Source organism: Hirundo rustica, chromosome 2 (genome assembly GCF_015227805.2).
Source record: "Hirundo rustica isolate bHirRus1 chromosome 2, bHirRus1.pri.v3, whole genome shotgun sequence".
In the NCBI taxonomy this organism is placed as follows: Eukaryota; Metazoa; Chordata; class Aves; order Passeriformes; family Hirundinidae; genus Hirundo; species Hirundo rustica.
The window spans coordinates 98,604,138-98,620,783 of NC_053451.1; the positions used below are offsets into that span (position 1 = coordinate 98,604,138).

The window sequence follows — 16,646 nt, forward strand, 5'->3', positions numbered from 1 at the left end:
CATGTTGGGAAATCCTTAGATGGTAAGAATAATTATTTTCCTTTTTCTTGCGGGCTTTGGGGAGACACAGGAACTTTTGATCCTGATGAGGTGGGGAAAGGGGTGATTCTTGTCTTCATACTTTTGTTTTTTGGGGGGAAAATGATGGACCTTCTTTTGTAAATGATCTCCAACTTTCCAGCAAGGACATATGTGTAGGTGAACTAAGTGTATTTTTCATGTCGCTGGTGATAGAAACTAGAATATAAACATCGTGGTACAAGGGATGTCAGGAACTTGTGAGGAAGGGAAAAAAACCAGAGTAGAATGCTTTCCTAAAATAAAAGGAGGCAGACACTTACAGTTGTTCTATGGCTTTTTGATCAGTTTACTAGTGATTTTTTTTTTGTATTTTGAGGTGTTTCATGTGTGTATGTGTTGTTTTTTTTTGTTCTGTATTTAATTCAGGATCAGTCTACTACTAATAGCTGTGTTATTAATTTCCTGTTATCCTAGCTAGCAAACCCATTTGAATATACTGATTAATAGGATACTCAGAGTGCTAACTTTGGAGTAATGCCTCAGATCACAAGTGATAATTGGCTTTTGTATGAGTTGTAGTCCTTGCATTAGTTAGGTTTTGAAGCCCAGTTCCCAGAGCATGATTCATATTGACTGTCCTCCTTTCTCCATGAGCAGTGACAGTGGTGAATTTCCTGAGTCAAACAATACTGGAGACAGGAATCAGGATAACTAAATCTCTTTCTGCCCTTAACACCAGCAGGAAATATAAGAAGTGGAAGAGCAAGCAGTTGTATGAATTAAATATATTCATGTGGCTGTTTGAGACCTCTTCAGAAGAAATAAGAATAAATACCATCTTACATTATCCCAACATATACCTTTCAATGTTGAGTGCTTATCCGCAAGATCCAAATATTTTGAACATTTTTATTTCTCTGTTGCATTTGGGATCAAATAAAGGTAATTAGATACCACTTTCAGCATTGAAGTGTACTTAAAGGGTGGCTCAACAGAAGAATGAGTGATTTATTTGTAAATACTGTGTTCATTAATGATACTGCATTTATACTTAATTTTTATACGTTGGACGCACAAAAAGGTTGTTAGAAGGTTCTGTTGTTGTAATGTACCTAAATACTTCTGATAATTTGCTATTTAAATATAAAAAAGTAACTATTCTGCGGGATTTTTTTCAGTTAAATCAAGGGGATGTATTTTCTTTTTAGATTCAGTATTGGAAGAATCAAGACATAATAGAAATTTCTCTTCAGTAGAACACTTCTAGCACTGAATCATTCATTCATCTTTACTCATTTAGTAAAGTATGCTCATATTAAATGGCCACAGCAGCAGTAGTACAGTCCATAATCCAGGAGTGCAGCACAGGCTGGTATCTGCCCACCTGGGAAGCTGCTCCAGGGAAAGGGACGTGGATGTTCAGGTGGACAGTGAGTTCCTTGTGAGAGAACAGTGTGCTCACTCCAGGTGTGGTCAGGAAAGCCAGTGGGATGCTGGGCTACAACAAGGGAATAACCAGCAGAGATAAGTTAAAAGTCATTGTCCCACTCTACTCAGTGCTTCCCTGGCCACACCTGGAGTGCTGTGTTCACTTTTGGTCCCCGTTATGCAAGAACGTATGGACAGGCTGGAGAGGGGTCCAGAGAAGGGGCACGAAGATGACCAAAGGATCGGGAACCTGCTGTGTGAGGAGAGGCTGAGAGAATGGAGTTTGTCCAGGCTTGTGCAAAGAAGGCTGAGTGGCTACAAAAATGGTGGAGACTTCCTTTTTACAAGGAGTCCCATGGAAAAAATGAAGGGTAGTGGTTAAAAGTTACCCTTGGTGAGATGCTATTTGAACACAAGAGGAAGAATTTTCACAGTGGGAACAATCAGCCGTTGAAATAATACCCCCAGGGAAGCTGTGGATTCCTTGGCATTGGACACTTCTAAGATTTGTCTGGACAGGGTGCTGGGCCATATTACCTAGACTCTCCTTTTTGCTATGGAAGGTTGGATCAGACGATTCAAGAAGTCACTTCCAAGCTGATGTTTTGTGATTTTATAAAATCACCTTAAATCCAGCCTAAGTGCTCTTAACCCACCCACACACCAAAGGCAGGGAGGTTTGAGACAGAATAGGAAGATGTCTTTGCTTAGCTCGTACTTTCTGGCAAAAATAGATGAAGGTATGCTACAATCTACTTTCTTCTGCAGAATAAAGATAAGAACACTTATCCTTGGTAAATAGTGCCAAGAAAACCCTATTTTAGATTAAAACCCCTTTTTCTCTCCCCCACAGTACTTAATATATTTGATTGAATCAAGGGCCGTTTTCTCTTTGGAAAAAAATGGTTTAAAAAAGTATGAGTAACTTGCTTTTAACTGAGATGTAGATTGAGTTTAGGTTGAGACTTAGACTCCAAGTGACTTTATTTTGGTTCATCGTAGAAGAATTTTTTTTTTTTTAATTTAAATGAGTGGATGCTGTTAATCTAATAGCAAGACAGAAGCAGCTACAGTCCACAAAGCCTTCATACAGCTTCCTCAGTTTCTAAATACACAGGTGTCTGTAGTTTTAAATGCCTAAAATTCTATCTCTGCACTGCTAGTCTGGCTTTTCTTCTGCCCCAGTTCTTCTGGGATCTTGAAATTAAGTGTTCCTGCTCATTAGCACCCATCATTAGATGTGAGTTCTGCGCAAAGCGTAGCAGCCACGGCTATGGCATGCTAATCACAAAGACTGCGTAGGAACCAGGAAAACACGTGGAGTTAGTTGTTGAGAAGAAACTTGGAAACTGCCAGGACAAGAGGGAAGCACAGGAAGTGAGTGGGGGAGTAAAAAAATGGGAAAAACATTGAAGGTGAAAGGCGATACGGAAGAACGAACGGATCTGTGAAGGGTGCAGAAAGCAGCGAGATGAAAAGGAACGCTGGTATTGGAGAGCGGGAGGGTAATGGGGCTCTGGCTGGGGCATGGGAGCAATATATCGGATAATCGCCTTGCTGAGAATGAAGCGGTCACTGAGAAGAGGCAAGGAGGCAGGACTGGGATCCCAAACAGGAAACTGAGCCTAAGGGCAGGAGTGGATGGGGGCAGTAGCACATGTCCACAGGACTGGCAGTAATAAGGCTTGGATGAGAAGTGGCCAAGTTTTGAGGGAGACTGAATATATCTGTGTTGAGCAAGATGGAACTCCTTTTCCATAGGGACTGTCTTAAAAAAAAATAAGCTCAGAAAGCTGCCTTGAGTACAAGAGCTACAAAGAGCAAGTCCTGCAAAGCTGGAAAGGTGCAGAATTAAGATTTTCTAAAGTATGTTAACTGAGCTCCCCTGGACATTTGCATTATGATACAGTTTTAAATTCTATGATCTCAGAATTTTATGGTCTTTCCAAGTGGAACAGATGTGTATGAAGACTGCAGCAAAGAGGGACAGGTCTCTGGAAAAGTGCTTCTATTTGTTGTAGAAACACTAAGACAGATAGTGAATGGGGCAGCTCGCAAGTGAGGGGAGACGTGTGTCACGCTCACTAGGAAACTAAGTAGATACAGCTTCTCCAGGGAATTAGTTAAGATATTATAGAAAGCTAAATACTCTGAAAAATGAGTTTTTAGGAACCTGGTTGAATACTAAAGTTTATAATGCTCCTGATTCTCAGCTTCTAAGCTGAGATCATATGACAATCCCTGTCAGGGGTCTGTTGTTACTGAGAGCACCAAAGAGGAGCTCTGTCTAAGAAGGGGCATATCTGTCCTAAGAGTGCCGTTCTGGAAGAGCACAGGATAACCTGGACCAGTGTAGAGTTCTGCTGTGAGCATATGGAATGCAGCCACTGGGTAGATTTGCACTTCTCTCTTCTAGCTGCTGTATTCACTGAATGAGGTTGGGGTCCTGTGGAAAAAAAGTTGTGCATTATCACCTAATACAAAGTCAGTCAAACTAAATTTGAACAACGGTGCTCAATTAACTGCAGATCCTTGGGGGAGAGGCAAAGAAAAAAACTTCTGAAGAGCTTACCTTAAAAATTTGTTAGTTTCCACATCACTGAATACATTATACCTTATGTCTTATATTAGGATTTTATTTAGGATGTTGATGCTTGTATACAGCTTGTTGACTTCTGTTTCTTTAAATGGCATGCTTTCCGTACGTTTATTCTGGGAAAATACGTGCAAAAAACCTAGGAAAATCTAGGAAGTATGGCAACAGTCAGTTTTTTAATTTCCGTTGACTTCTGGTAAAATCGTCTTTGAAAAATTGTACCTTGCTTAATTTTCCAATTATATATTTACTTGCATAATGGAGAAGACAAAAAATTATTTTCTTTTGATCTGATGTAATTGGAGCTGTATTTTAGGGGAACTAATTCAGTCTTATCTGATTATATCCTGACCATGGTCAAAAGTAAGGCTGCAATTGCTATTTAAGGAGACTGGTTACAGAGGTTGTGTCATATCAAATACATTGCTTTTCTACTCTGTTACTGTTAAATGGGCTGCTCGAAATTAGATGGTCTAATTCTGGAAAATTTGAATACATGCAGGTGGACTTTTGTGTCAGCAAAGCCACACTTATTTAATTGGAGCTCCATATGTCTGCAAAAATTGGTTCCATATGGTTGAATGGCACATTTTTAAAATACTTCTTTAATTCATACTATTTCCAGGAGAAAGAATAACTATATTTTTTGAGCTCCTTAACTGAGTGACAGTGCACCTGTACACCAACCTTCTTTCAATTTTAAAGCAGTAGTTGAATATGTAGGATTTGCATGTCACATATTAACAGCTTTAAGGTAACTTAAACATGTGACTAACAAAGGCTTAACTGTGTGCTCTCTGTTTGTACTCCTCAAAACAAGTGGTGAAATACACCTAAATCATGCAATCTCACCATCTATTAGGTTGAATTTACATGAGTTTTTATATATATATATATATATATTTGTGCTGGCCAAATAAAACCCAGTTTTCTTTTTTTTTAACGTGGGGGAAACAGCTTTGAGTTTCCTTCTGGTTAACTATATTGATGGGAAATAATCTCGTGAGAAAATCTGGAGGTAAGAATTTTTAAATTTGGGCCATAAATGTTGATATAAGAGATGAACTTATGAGGAGTAATGTAAACTAATTTTTTTTTTTGTTAATTGTGCACAGGTACCTAAGGATAAAACTGGCCTGACGGGAAAATCTGGGGGAAACTGGGGACCTTGACTGTTCTTGCACCTGAGTAAGTGAATACTTTGTGGAAGTCAGCTTTACAAAATGTTAAAACTGAAATATTTTTCAGCATCTCCATGCCTAATTGCAGTTGTAACTTTAGACAATACTTTGGCTTTTGAATTGACAAAGACCAGAAGTAGGAGGGCTACCTGCAAGGCAGGGAATGTGGTACAGAGCCTTCAATGCTTTGCAGTACATTTTCTTTTTATTGCTGCCCTGGAAGTCTCCATAGAATGAAATACAGCTTAGAAGAGGGATTTCTTAGTATTTTTATGTTTTGCCTTCTCAGTTATTTATCTTGAGACTGATGTCTGAGTTTCTTAAAGCTTAACTTGATCTTGCTGGTTTGTAATCAGAGTAAGGCACTGAGACTCAGCAGAGCTGAAGGTCAGGCCAGTTTAAGTATGAGGTCATCAGAGGGTGAAGGCTGAGGAGATGACCTTGTGGAAGGTTGTCTTGGGAAGGATCAATGCTCATTTCATGGGGGTGTTGGATTTTTTTGAAACAAAAACTGTTGTCTTGGTTGGGGTTTGTTTTCAGTAAAACAGGACAGGGACAGCTTTTCTTCATCAGCTTGTATGGGGCATGTGGTAGACATTCCTTGGCATCTGGAGGCCCCCAGTCCCAACCCCAGCCTACAGTTTTCTGAAAGACAGGAAGAGTATTTTCCATTTATCCACACAGCTTTCTTTCCTGGCAACCCAAGTATTATTCTCGTTGCAAAAAATGATTTTATGTGTCAGAAAGGTACGTTGATGTGTTACTTATTATTTAATCCATTTATTTAGTCATACATATTAATACATGAAATGTCTGTAATATTAATGAGCAGATAAATTTTTTATAGCGTGAAACTTCTTTTTACTGGTAACATATTTTTAAAAATGGGCAAGTTAATTGAGTTTTCTGAAACAATTGCTAGAGCTGGAGCCTTTCTTCCTGATGGCATTTCTCATGCTAGAAGAATTATCTTTGGTTTTAGAAAGTTTTACTAAGCTGAATATCCTTCCTGGTATCTGCATTAGATTTTGAAAACAATACTTACCAGCTGAAAGTCTCTCAATTTAATCTGGTCTAAACTTGTTACCAGTGCTCTTTATTCCAAATCTCTGCTGTGGTTTATTCATATTCTTGTACTTAATGCATGAACTTACAAATTGATATCCATCATATCACTGCATTAAAAAGTGTATCTCATTTTGCTAGAGTATTTTCTGTGTTAATCCCTGCAGTAGAGTAGTAGACAAAAATGTCTCTCATTGCTTTCAGTGTAAGAGAGAATTAAATATGTAACCTAAAAATCTGCCAGGCTTTGTGAGCTATACACATGTATATGCATTAAGAAATACATTTAGCATTATCATTCTTTGATTTGTAAGTTAGGTACTGAATTACAAATAATGCCTGAGACTGTATTGTAAGTAACTGGTTGCTTTCCTGTGCATTAGCAGTTCTCACTGAAATTCTGGTTGCTTGACTTGCACTTGTGGTATGTGGTTTTAGGAATTAGGTCTCTGGACTAGCAAACAGGTGTAAGGTTTATTAAAGAAGTTCTGTTTTCTTAAATGATAGTGGCATGTTTTGAAATCACAGTTGGCTCAACAGCTCTGTTTTAAATCCATCAGGGACCTTTGAGAGAGGTTTTTGCCTTGTTTCTTTTAACTTCTATACTAACATGAAGCAAATGTTTTCATTTATTTCCTGTGTCATCAGCCCTACTCTGTACATTTTAGTCCATTGCTTTTGACAGTGATGAAAGGCAGCTATTTCCCAACCTTTTGTATTTTGGATACTACATAATCTCAGCTGTTCAATTTGGGAATATTTTCTTCTCCTGATTTGTTCCTGTTTCCTCATTTGAAAGGCAGCTCTAGAAATTCCAGATACAATCTTCTTGGAACTGTAATTTAGATTTTGTGCCTGTGTACATGAGACGGGAGCTTGCCCATACAAAAGAAAGGCAGTCGTTCTGCTGGACTGGAGAACCTGTAGTATAATGACAAAGATACCGTGTCAGTGTTATGTTACTTTGTACTTGAAAATTGTCCTTAATTGTTGTCTAATAAGATAGAAGTCAAGAACTAGTGAACTAAGAAATGGGGATAATCCAATTGAATTGTGTAGTGTGTTCCTTCATGAATATAGGATTGATCCCTTGGTGTTTTACCCAGTTTATTATTTGCCAGTTACTGTAGTTACTGCATCACCTACAGATTTTGTCATTGAGACTTGAAATTGAGTGCCTTGGGGCAAGATTTTCTCTGTTAAGCATGAAAATGAACTGGCCTTGGTTTTGAGAGCATCCTGTGTGTAGCAGTTCTTGTGCCTGCTGTTCTGGAAAGATCAGTGGCTTTTGTGCCAATCGACATCGGGGTGTGAAGCAAGATAAGTGTATCTGTGATGGAACCCGCGTTCTGCTGCAGTTTGTGCTTTTCAGGGATTGGTAGGTATTAGTCCGTGCCAGTTTAGAGGCTGAGGTGAAGTCAATTGGTACTGTTGCTGTAGCCTGTTGATACTGTAGGATGAAGCTTTTCAACTTCTTTTAGCGCTTAAATTCACAGAGATTGCTATTATTTTTATAAAACACAGTGCATGGTTTCTGACAGCTTTTAAAGATGTCATATGCTCTGCTGTTTATAGTGTAGAAGTCTCTGGGGATTTAAAACTCTTTCTCTACAGTATCTCTCGCGCAGAGATCAATTAAGTTTCTAATTAAAATTTTTATCAACCTGGCATCTATTGAAATCCTAAAAATGTTGATGTTTGTTGAGACAAACGTAGGAGGTTTTCTGATCTCATGAGAAAATTTTTGTTGAGGATTGTTGGAGGTTTTTTTATATTTTTGAGAGTGTTTCTTTGTTGTTCACAAAGTGGTGGTTGAATAATGGAAAGCTTTAGTAGCTGAAAATTTTAATGAAAAGGAGCCAAACAAATTTATTTAAACAATTTTATTGACTAAAATAGCTTGTTCTCTGCTAACAGAACTGTAGTTGTAATTCTTCCCCATTGTTTTTGTCTTTGAAAGACTACTTATTTTGATCAGACCTAAAACATTGATGCCAATTACATCTCTTTGTTTCACCTGAAGCCTTTCTTTGGTGTTTGGAAAGTCAAAAATATCACTACATTTGAAAGGTACCAAAGTCCTGTGGTTGGCCTCAGCATTAAAATATATAGACAGTTTTGCTTTATGAGGCTGTAAACCAGATAATTCATCACTACTGACGACCTGGAAGTAGAAGTGGGCTTTTAAAGAGCAGTATGTTAAATTACAAATTCCTTGGGAGGAGGAGTGTTTGTTTTTAGGAATTCCTGGAGAGTGGAAGGCTGTTAGGGATGGTATTGTATGTGTAATAAATCATGTACTTGGCCTAGGTTGTCTTTTTTTTTTTTTATTTTTTCTTTTAAGTTCGAAGACTACTTAAACATTCTGTCATAATCATAATAATAAGTAGTATCCTCTCTGCAAACAAGGAAGAGAAGGGGAAGTTTTTTTTTTTTTTACTTTTGCAGTGTAATATTCTCAGTGTCTATATAAATAAATGATAGTGTGTGGCATGATTCACATGAATAGCGGTGCAGCTGTATTGCTGCTGTCTGCCCAAATAACAAGAAATGAGAGGGAAAGAGGAGGTGACAGGGGGGATATGAATCGGAGAGGAGCATTGTGGTATGAATAAATTGACGCTGTGGTTTTACTTGGGGGGGGGACACTCATTACAGGAGGCTTCATCTGTTTACTGCTTTCCCATATTTAGAAAGCATCTTTAGTGATCCTTTTTGCAAACAGCTCATGCAGTAACTGGCAAAACAGAAGCAATTAGTGGTGTAATCTCAAAGGGAATCTCAAGCTTCACTTTAAGTGCAATGATTAAATCCACTAGAATGATAACCATTGCTGCCAAGAACTCCTGTAATTGGTCACTAATGTATTTTGTTGTAGCAGTCGATAACTGCTGCATTTCATGCACGTAATTAGTAATGCATACACGTTTGGTCAGTAAAATTGAAAATCCTGATAACCAAGGGTAGAGGGGGGTGGAAGGAGCACAGAGCTGGAGAACTGAAATACTGCTCTGTTGATAGTACCTAACTAGGACTGTGTGCTTCAACAAAACAAGTGTCCTACTGTGCTGGAATACAAATGGGCTGTCTGTGGCAGGATATAGCAAAGACATTTGGCAGAGAGGGATTTGAAAGCTTCTGGCATAATGTAATTGAATTGTCCATTTCTTTAAAGATACAGCAAATTGTTTGCTGCAGCATTCATCATCATAAGGAAGGTCAGACAGCTTGCCAAACATATGATATTCATAATAAAAAGTAAAACGGTGACGCTTATATTTAAACACAAATCATGTTAACATGTTTGTAAAAGCTGGAGAAATGAATGCGAATATTTTTGGTGGTGCTGAGCATTAGTAATCTAAGTAAGACTGTAATTCAAGAGGAGCACAGCTTATAAGCAGAAGAAAGATCCACAGGGAAATTCAGCTACTGAGCAACATATGATCCCCCCGATTTGAAAGGGTAGTAGGTGTTTTGGTAGGATTATTGCTGACTCTCTCTTCTGATTACTTAAGGGAAGATAGGCTTGCATGATCCTATTTTTTGCCTTTTAAGAAAACAAAGGGAAAAATAACAAACAAGAAAGACTCAAGTCTTGAAAGAAGCGTTGCTGGGGGGGTTTTTTGTTAGTCAGTTACGCCATGACAAAATGAGATGATGCAACAACCTGTAGCATATCTTGAAATGTTCTATGAAATGCTCTGTATTGGTACGCTGGGAAACCCCTCTCAAGTCACATCCAGAACGCTGAACATAAATTGCCTGGTGACGGGGGCTTTGGGCCATGCAGTGATGCCTCTGCAAATGAGTAGCTGTTAGCTTTTAGGTTCTAACACATTCAGGAGACTGGCATTTTGATTTCTTGCACCACTGCACCACTGATAGGGTTGGAAATGGGAATCAAAATAATTAGATTGGATATATAGATCCCAGCAAACCAGCCAAGAAAGTGGCTGGGCTGGGGAGGGCTGCTCTGAATTCTAAAATGTGCCAGTGCTGTTTTTATGAGAGCGTGAGGACGGAAGGAGTAAACTAGTGTGCAGATGCTCACCATTTATATTCAAAGCACATAATAAAATAATTGAAAGTATGCTTCCTCCTATTAAAGCCAGTTAAAATCAGTAATAAAGTACATTACTGTTGTATTAAAAAGGGAGCACAAATTTTCAGGTAATATATCTTAGTTGTATGCATAGTGTACAGATACGCAGACTGCAAAGTGGTTTTTTACATTATCCAAGGCATTCCCACTTCTGATGCAGGACTGTTCTCATCAGTTCATTTTCTATCACTTAGTCCAGCAGTATCTTTGCAGTGTTCTCTCTGGCAGTTTTTTACAGGCCAGCAGTTGTTCCCCCTTCAAAAAGCCTTTCCTTCTAGTCCATCAATATTTTTATGTAAAAAACCCCAAGAAAAACAAGCCACCAAAAAAACCCCTACCTTCCATGTGCTCCTTCTTGAGTTTCCATAGCTGTTAGGAGATGTCATCCTTTTTCTATGTACATTCTTCCTTTAGATATTTGTAAAAAAATATCCCACTATCTTTGCCCATTTTACCATTTTTCACCAGTAAAAAAAAATATCTTTCTTTACTCAAATGTCAATTCTTCATCTTTTTGCTTTTGAGAGACCCACCTTCACTTAATCAGGAGGCTCAGGAGTCCAGGTTCTCCTAAATCTGTAGAGAATTTTTTTTTTTTTTTTCCTGTTAGTGTGATTCCTGATGTTTTTCTTTTTTAAAATTCCACTCTCTAGACTGATTGCCCATATTACCTCCTGAATCATTTATGTCTCAGTGCACTCTCTCCCTTCTTTCCCTACCTTCCTTATTACTGATTGGATTTTTTTTCATACCAAACATATTATATCTTACATTTTCACAAGCCATACCTTGCTTTACATTTGTATTCCTATTTTTGCTTTTCATTGCATTAAATCCCAAGACCTTGTGTCTGCAACTTCCTATCTCTCAAGTCAATGCTGAGCATCCATACAAAACAGCCTATTTGTTTGCGTGCATGCCTGCCATGAGGAAGGCAGTGGCTGCAGCGTCTCCTCTGCTTTTCCCGTTTCCCTGCTTTGGATCTCCAGCGGGTCTTAGGTGTTAGTTTTCTTATTTTCTCATAGTGCTCTAATTCAGTTCATTATTTCACGTTACCCTACTCAGTTGTAAAGATAGTGATGAGGAACGGCAAAGTGATGTCTTGTTTTAATCTGTGCAAGCCCATAATATCTAAAGCTCCTTCAGAAGCTGTCATTTGTGTATCCTGGAGGTGCACTGTGGCTGTACTGTACAGCTTGCATGTAAGTCTCCTGTTCAGCGATTCAATGTTTGGATGTAAGATTACAAGACTAACAAATAAGAAGGGTATTTGGTATCCATATGGAATGGAGGATATTTAGCTAGTATGGGAGTGCAGCGTGGATGAGCGGTACTCATACCAGGAGGTCTAACAATTTGGGTTTACTGCAGAGATAGTTTGGTGGTTCTGCAGGAGCTAATTTTTCTAATAAAAATGTAAAATCCAATCTATTTTGTTAAAAGAAGACTGAAATTATGAGTTGGCCATCATCTTGTAATAACCATGTGAAGATTTATTATATGAGCGCTTCGGTTTGGATGTCATGGAAATAAAATAATGCACTGGAAATAAGAAAAAGAAGAATTCAAACAGGAAACAGATTTTATTATTCCCCCAATATTCATAAAGCTGGCAAAACTGTTGAAGTTGAGACAAGGAATTAGCTGAAATTTTTACATGCAGCTCAGATGAATTTCTAAAATACAGTTGCTTTCAGTGCTTGAACATTGCTTTTAATGCAAGATTTGCATGTTGAGTTTCAAAACTTGTGTTTTTGAGGAAACCCAGTAGAGATAGGAGGCAACTTGTGTCTCTTGTTGGATTCCTGTTTATTAAAGCCTTCAGTGAGGGTTTGGGCTTTCATACACGCTGGTTATTTAGTTCAGATGATGGTCACAGGTTTCTGGAGGGCAGTTGCAACACAGTAGTTGCTGTGCAAGAAATAGTTCAGTAATGCTCCAAAGGTTAGCTCTTAAAACACACAGCTCACTTACAAGCCCATTAAGGATTGACCTGTGTTGAGAGTTTGTTTAAATGCTTGGCACCATTCTTTTATATAGGGAGTTTGGAAAAGAAATGTTATTTTATTTTTTAATAATTTCTTCCTTGACCTTTATCTGCAGCAAAATTGGCTGGCAGTATCACAGCATGCCTAAGTGCAACATTTTATTTATGGCATTAATTTTATAGAAGAACAAATGGAGTTTGGAGTCAGGAAGAAATGGGAAACTCCTTAGCTTTTTTAAATCAATAGCTTGCTGAATGTGAATGAATGCAAATGTCCCTGACTGGAACAAAGAGATCAAATTAAATACCTTGGGCAGGTTACACAATGTCTTGTCTGTCTAAGGGGACTGCAACACTTGATCCAGGGCAGTTCTGACCACTGCCATTGAGACAGCAGTATAGCAGTGTGTTGCACAGGTAACATTTTCTGCACCTTTTAGGCTGTTAACTGCTACTAAATATTTCCTGTTCCAATGTAGAAATAACCTTCTATGATATGAATTCTAGGTAATGAAAACACCTTGCATATTTCAGCACCACAGTATAGCCTTTGTTTTATTTAGGAGACCTACAGATATGTTTAGTCTTCTATTGTGGATTTAAAATCATACAGTGTAAACATCGGGACATGTCATACAATTAACTCAAATGTGCTGGAACTCAGGACAAACTGGGCTGTTTCTTCCTTGCCTGGAAGACTTTTCTATGCTTGTTCTCATATTCTTGGTTATTGGAACTGAGTTTGTGCCCTTCTTCTACAATAATTTTCAGAACTAAGTATGTTCGGTGAATATCTTACCCCTTGCAACTTTTCACTGATAATGCACATTTTACGGGATGACTTCTTTTGCTGTAAAACTAGTAACTCAGCATATTATTCTTTGTTGACTTGGCTTTTGAGGTCCATCTTAAAAATATGCAAAAGAATATTCAAATTACTTCCTTTTTTCTGATCTCTTAGGCCAACACTTAGAAACATGGTGAATGATCACGTCTTGTGAGATAGTATATAATCAATGAAATTTTTAGATTCTTTATGAACTGGGTGAGCAGTTTCATTTACGCACAAACTTAGCTGTGAAGAGATTCATATATTTAGTTATTTAAAAAAATACGTTTTGTGGCTGTGTAGAACTGACCTGTACCGAAGTGTGCGGAAAATATTTTTCTATTTTTGAAGAAAGAAAAACCCCACATTGTTTTCAGGTGTTCTTAGGGGAATATGGTTTCAGTCTTGCTCTGTTACAGTAGCAAGTTTTTTAGATTTTCAGGGCATTTGTCCTTAAATGAATAATACCCTTCTGCCACCCATGTATTGTTTGGGAAAATTAAATTTACTTAGGAAATGATAAGTGACAACGCTGATATCTTAGCTCCTTATCTTGGGAAATGCTCCCCTTATTTTCCTTTTCTGTGCCCGGCTCCAGGAACAAAAGCAATACAAGAATGCAGATGTTGAAAGGCATGAAAATGTGCTTAAAGTATTTCCCTTCTGTCTTGGAACAATGGTTGCCGACAGCAGAAGGCTTGCTTGCTTGTTAAAATTAGATTTGAATCATCAGTGTAATAGGGGTAGGAAATGGCAGGATGGAAAGGTGCCAGGGAGCCTATCTGTGTCTATCTACATCTGCCCTTTCGGGGCGAGGGGGGCTGCAGCGACCTCAGCGGTCTCCTCACTGAGTGAGCTTGCTCTCTATGGCAGGTACTGCTTCAGGCATCCGTAAAACATTGTCCTTGGGCAGAAGCCATTGAGGTGGGATCCCAAGAACAGACAAAAGCACAGCAGTGCAAGACAGCTGTTACACCTTAGGCTTCTGAAGAGTTTGTCTCTCGTTGATTCCTTACATCACATTTAATTGGGCCCGCTTCCATTACCTCCCACCATTTTCCTGCACTAGGATAAAAAAAAAAAGTCTTTGTTTGGGGGCTTGGTTTTTTGGATTTTATGATTGTAAAAACATAAAACTGGTAAGTTTTCATAAGCTAGTTGTGAGTAAATTGCAGGATGATGCGTGCTCTGGGGCTGCATCAGAGTCAGCATCATTCTGGCTTATTCTGTTTCTCTTCAGTTGTTTTAAGGCAATCCAGTGCCCTTTTACGTTGCTATTATCTGCTGGCTTTGCAGTAACCCAATCTATGGAACACAGTGACCTCTCTATGCACCTTAAAAAACATTCACAAAAATGGTTGTAATTCTGCTGATGCAGAATGCAGCTGCCCATTTAAATCTCTTTTTCTTACAGAAGGTCTGGTTATGTCTCTGCTGTGTACTGGCTTCTGTTTAATTTCGAGTGCAGTTTTTACACTACTTCCATGAGCAGCTTCGTTCTTGATTACTTCAGGGAGTGCTTTGCGTGATACAACAGTAATTGATATCAGCTGAAGTGCTAAATCTACCAGTCCCCTCATTTAAATTAGTGCCAGTTGTGCCTGGGAGAGGAGTCTGCTTTTGGAAGTTATTTAGTTTGCTCTCATAACAGAGGAAGAATTTTCTGACCTTCTGGTTATGAGGTTATTCTTGTCCTGGGGTGGCAAAATAAAATCAAAGTGGTTGTGTAGGGACGATCAAGGAGGAATTTTAGTTTAAGTGTTTAATAATATTTAGTGCATTGCTATTTTCTTCATCAGTAAGTTGAAGTTGCTTTGAGTGCAGTCAGACATATTTTAAAATAAATCTACATAAATAACTGGATTATAATAAATGCAGCATTGGTTTATATCTTTTTTATCATTTGTTTACACGTACTCCATTTAAAACTGTTTTGTGTATGTATGTGTTCATCTATCTGTATATGTCTGGCATTTTTATATATAATGTTAATTTCTTTTGTGGAGAAAGAAGCAATTCTACAGCTGGGCTGTATTGTTTATATGTATTATTTAATTATTGGCAAATATTTAGTACGCATGGGACCACCATAGTTTCCTGAGACTGCTGTAGCAAATTTGATGGTGCACGAGAAAAAATTGAAAGCAGTGTCTGAGCATCGGTGGCCATCTTGACTTGACCTGCTTGCCTGTCCAGCTTTTAGACTGCAGTCCCTGCTCCTGCACGTATCAACTGGGAGAACAGTGCGTTATGCGGAAGATTTTGCTGGAAGTTGCTGGTATATTTGGGATTGAAAAAGTGGGTAGGGTTTCATCTACCTTTTTTCCCCCAAGATCCTTACAAGACAGTAGAGTGATGTAGTGGGCTTCAGGTGGCTCAGATGACAGTGGTTTGTACTTGTTCTTTTCTGTAGTGAGTCAATTATTTATTGTTGTATGTGTCCTGTGGTCTTGTATCAATGTTTATAGACAATTACTTGCCAGTTTCTCAAGATGACAGCACGAGCCATTCCCTTAAATAGGTCAGATACTTGTGTTATATAGAACCTTTTTGTAAGCGTTCTTCCTATTTGTCTTGTCTATAAAAGTATGTAAATCTAATCTATAATATTAAGGGGTTTATGGCCTTAGTACTTACATTTCAGTTCCATGCTGTGCATTGTGAGATTGCATGTACTCTTAATCATATTGTTAGCTATTATCATCTTTAAGCATATTCCATGTCCCTTGGGTGTCCACCTACCATCTGTTACTTTATCCCATTAGATTTCCACCAGATTTCTCATTTTTTCTCTAGCATACTGTGCTGAAAAAAAGCCCTCCTTACAGTTTCCCTCATTGATCTCCCAGTTTAGTCTTAATTACACAGCTAATCAGATTATGATGACTCTCTTTATTTCTTACCTCCCTGTACTTTCCAGTATGACCGAACGCATGTACTTCATTGCTGCACATGGGTATGTATGTGCATGCAGGATGACTATACACGATTCTTCTTAGCAGCGCTTTCTATTCCACTCACTTTGCATGGAGGGTATAAAGTTGCCTAATTCTTCACAACTTCATCAGCTCCTCAGCTTCCTCTTCTTCCTGTGGACCAAGGGAATCCAACTCTTAGCAGCTGACCTGGGCCAATTCAAAAGCAGCATCCCGCCCCCCTTCCCCCTGAGCTGTGCTCCCATTCCAGGGTACTGTCAGCCCTGTTGTGCTGCTGCCCGGTGCTGAACGATGCACAATGAGCTTCCAGCCAGCTCGGCAGTCTGTCCCCAACACATGGCAGCCACAGGCTCTTAAATAAGCTTAGGCTGGCTATTAATTCACTGCTGAGTCACTGCTGAAATGCTTTACTTTGCTGTGCACCTTTTTGAAGCAAACCATGGCCAGATCAGGTCTGCCTAGGACAGGCTATACTTCAGTGTCCCTGGCCATTGAACG

General features: G+C 38.6%; 1 protein-coding gene across 1 annotated transcript in view; it reads left to right on the forward strand.

The window, feature by feature from the left end:
- The first annotated feature begins 5,157 nt into the window (after positions 1–5,157).
- Positions 5,158–16,646, forward strand: part of TBL1X (transducin beta like 1 X-linked) — a 139,602-nt gene continuing 128,113 nt past the window's right edge. The window contains exon 1 of the mRNA XM_040055295.2: positions 5,158–5,233. The gene's annotated coding sequence lies outside the window, so the exon portion shown is untranslated. The remainder of the gene's footprint in view (positions 5,234–16,646) is intronic.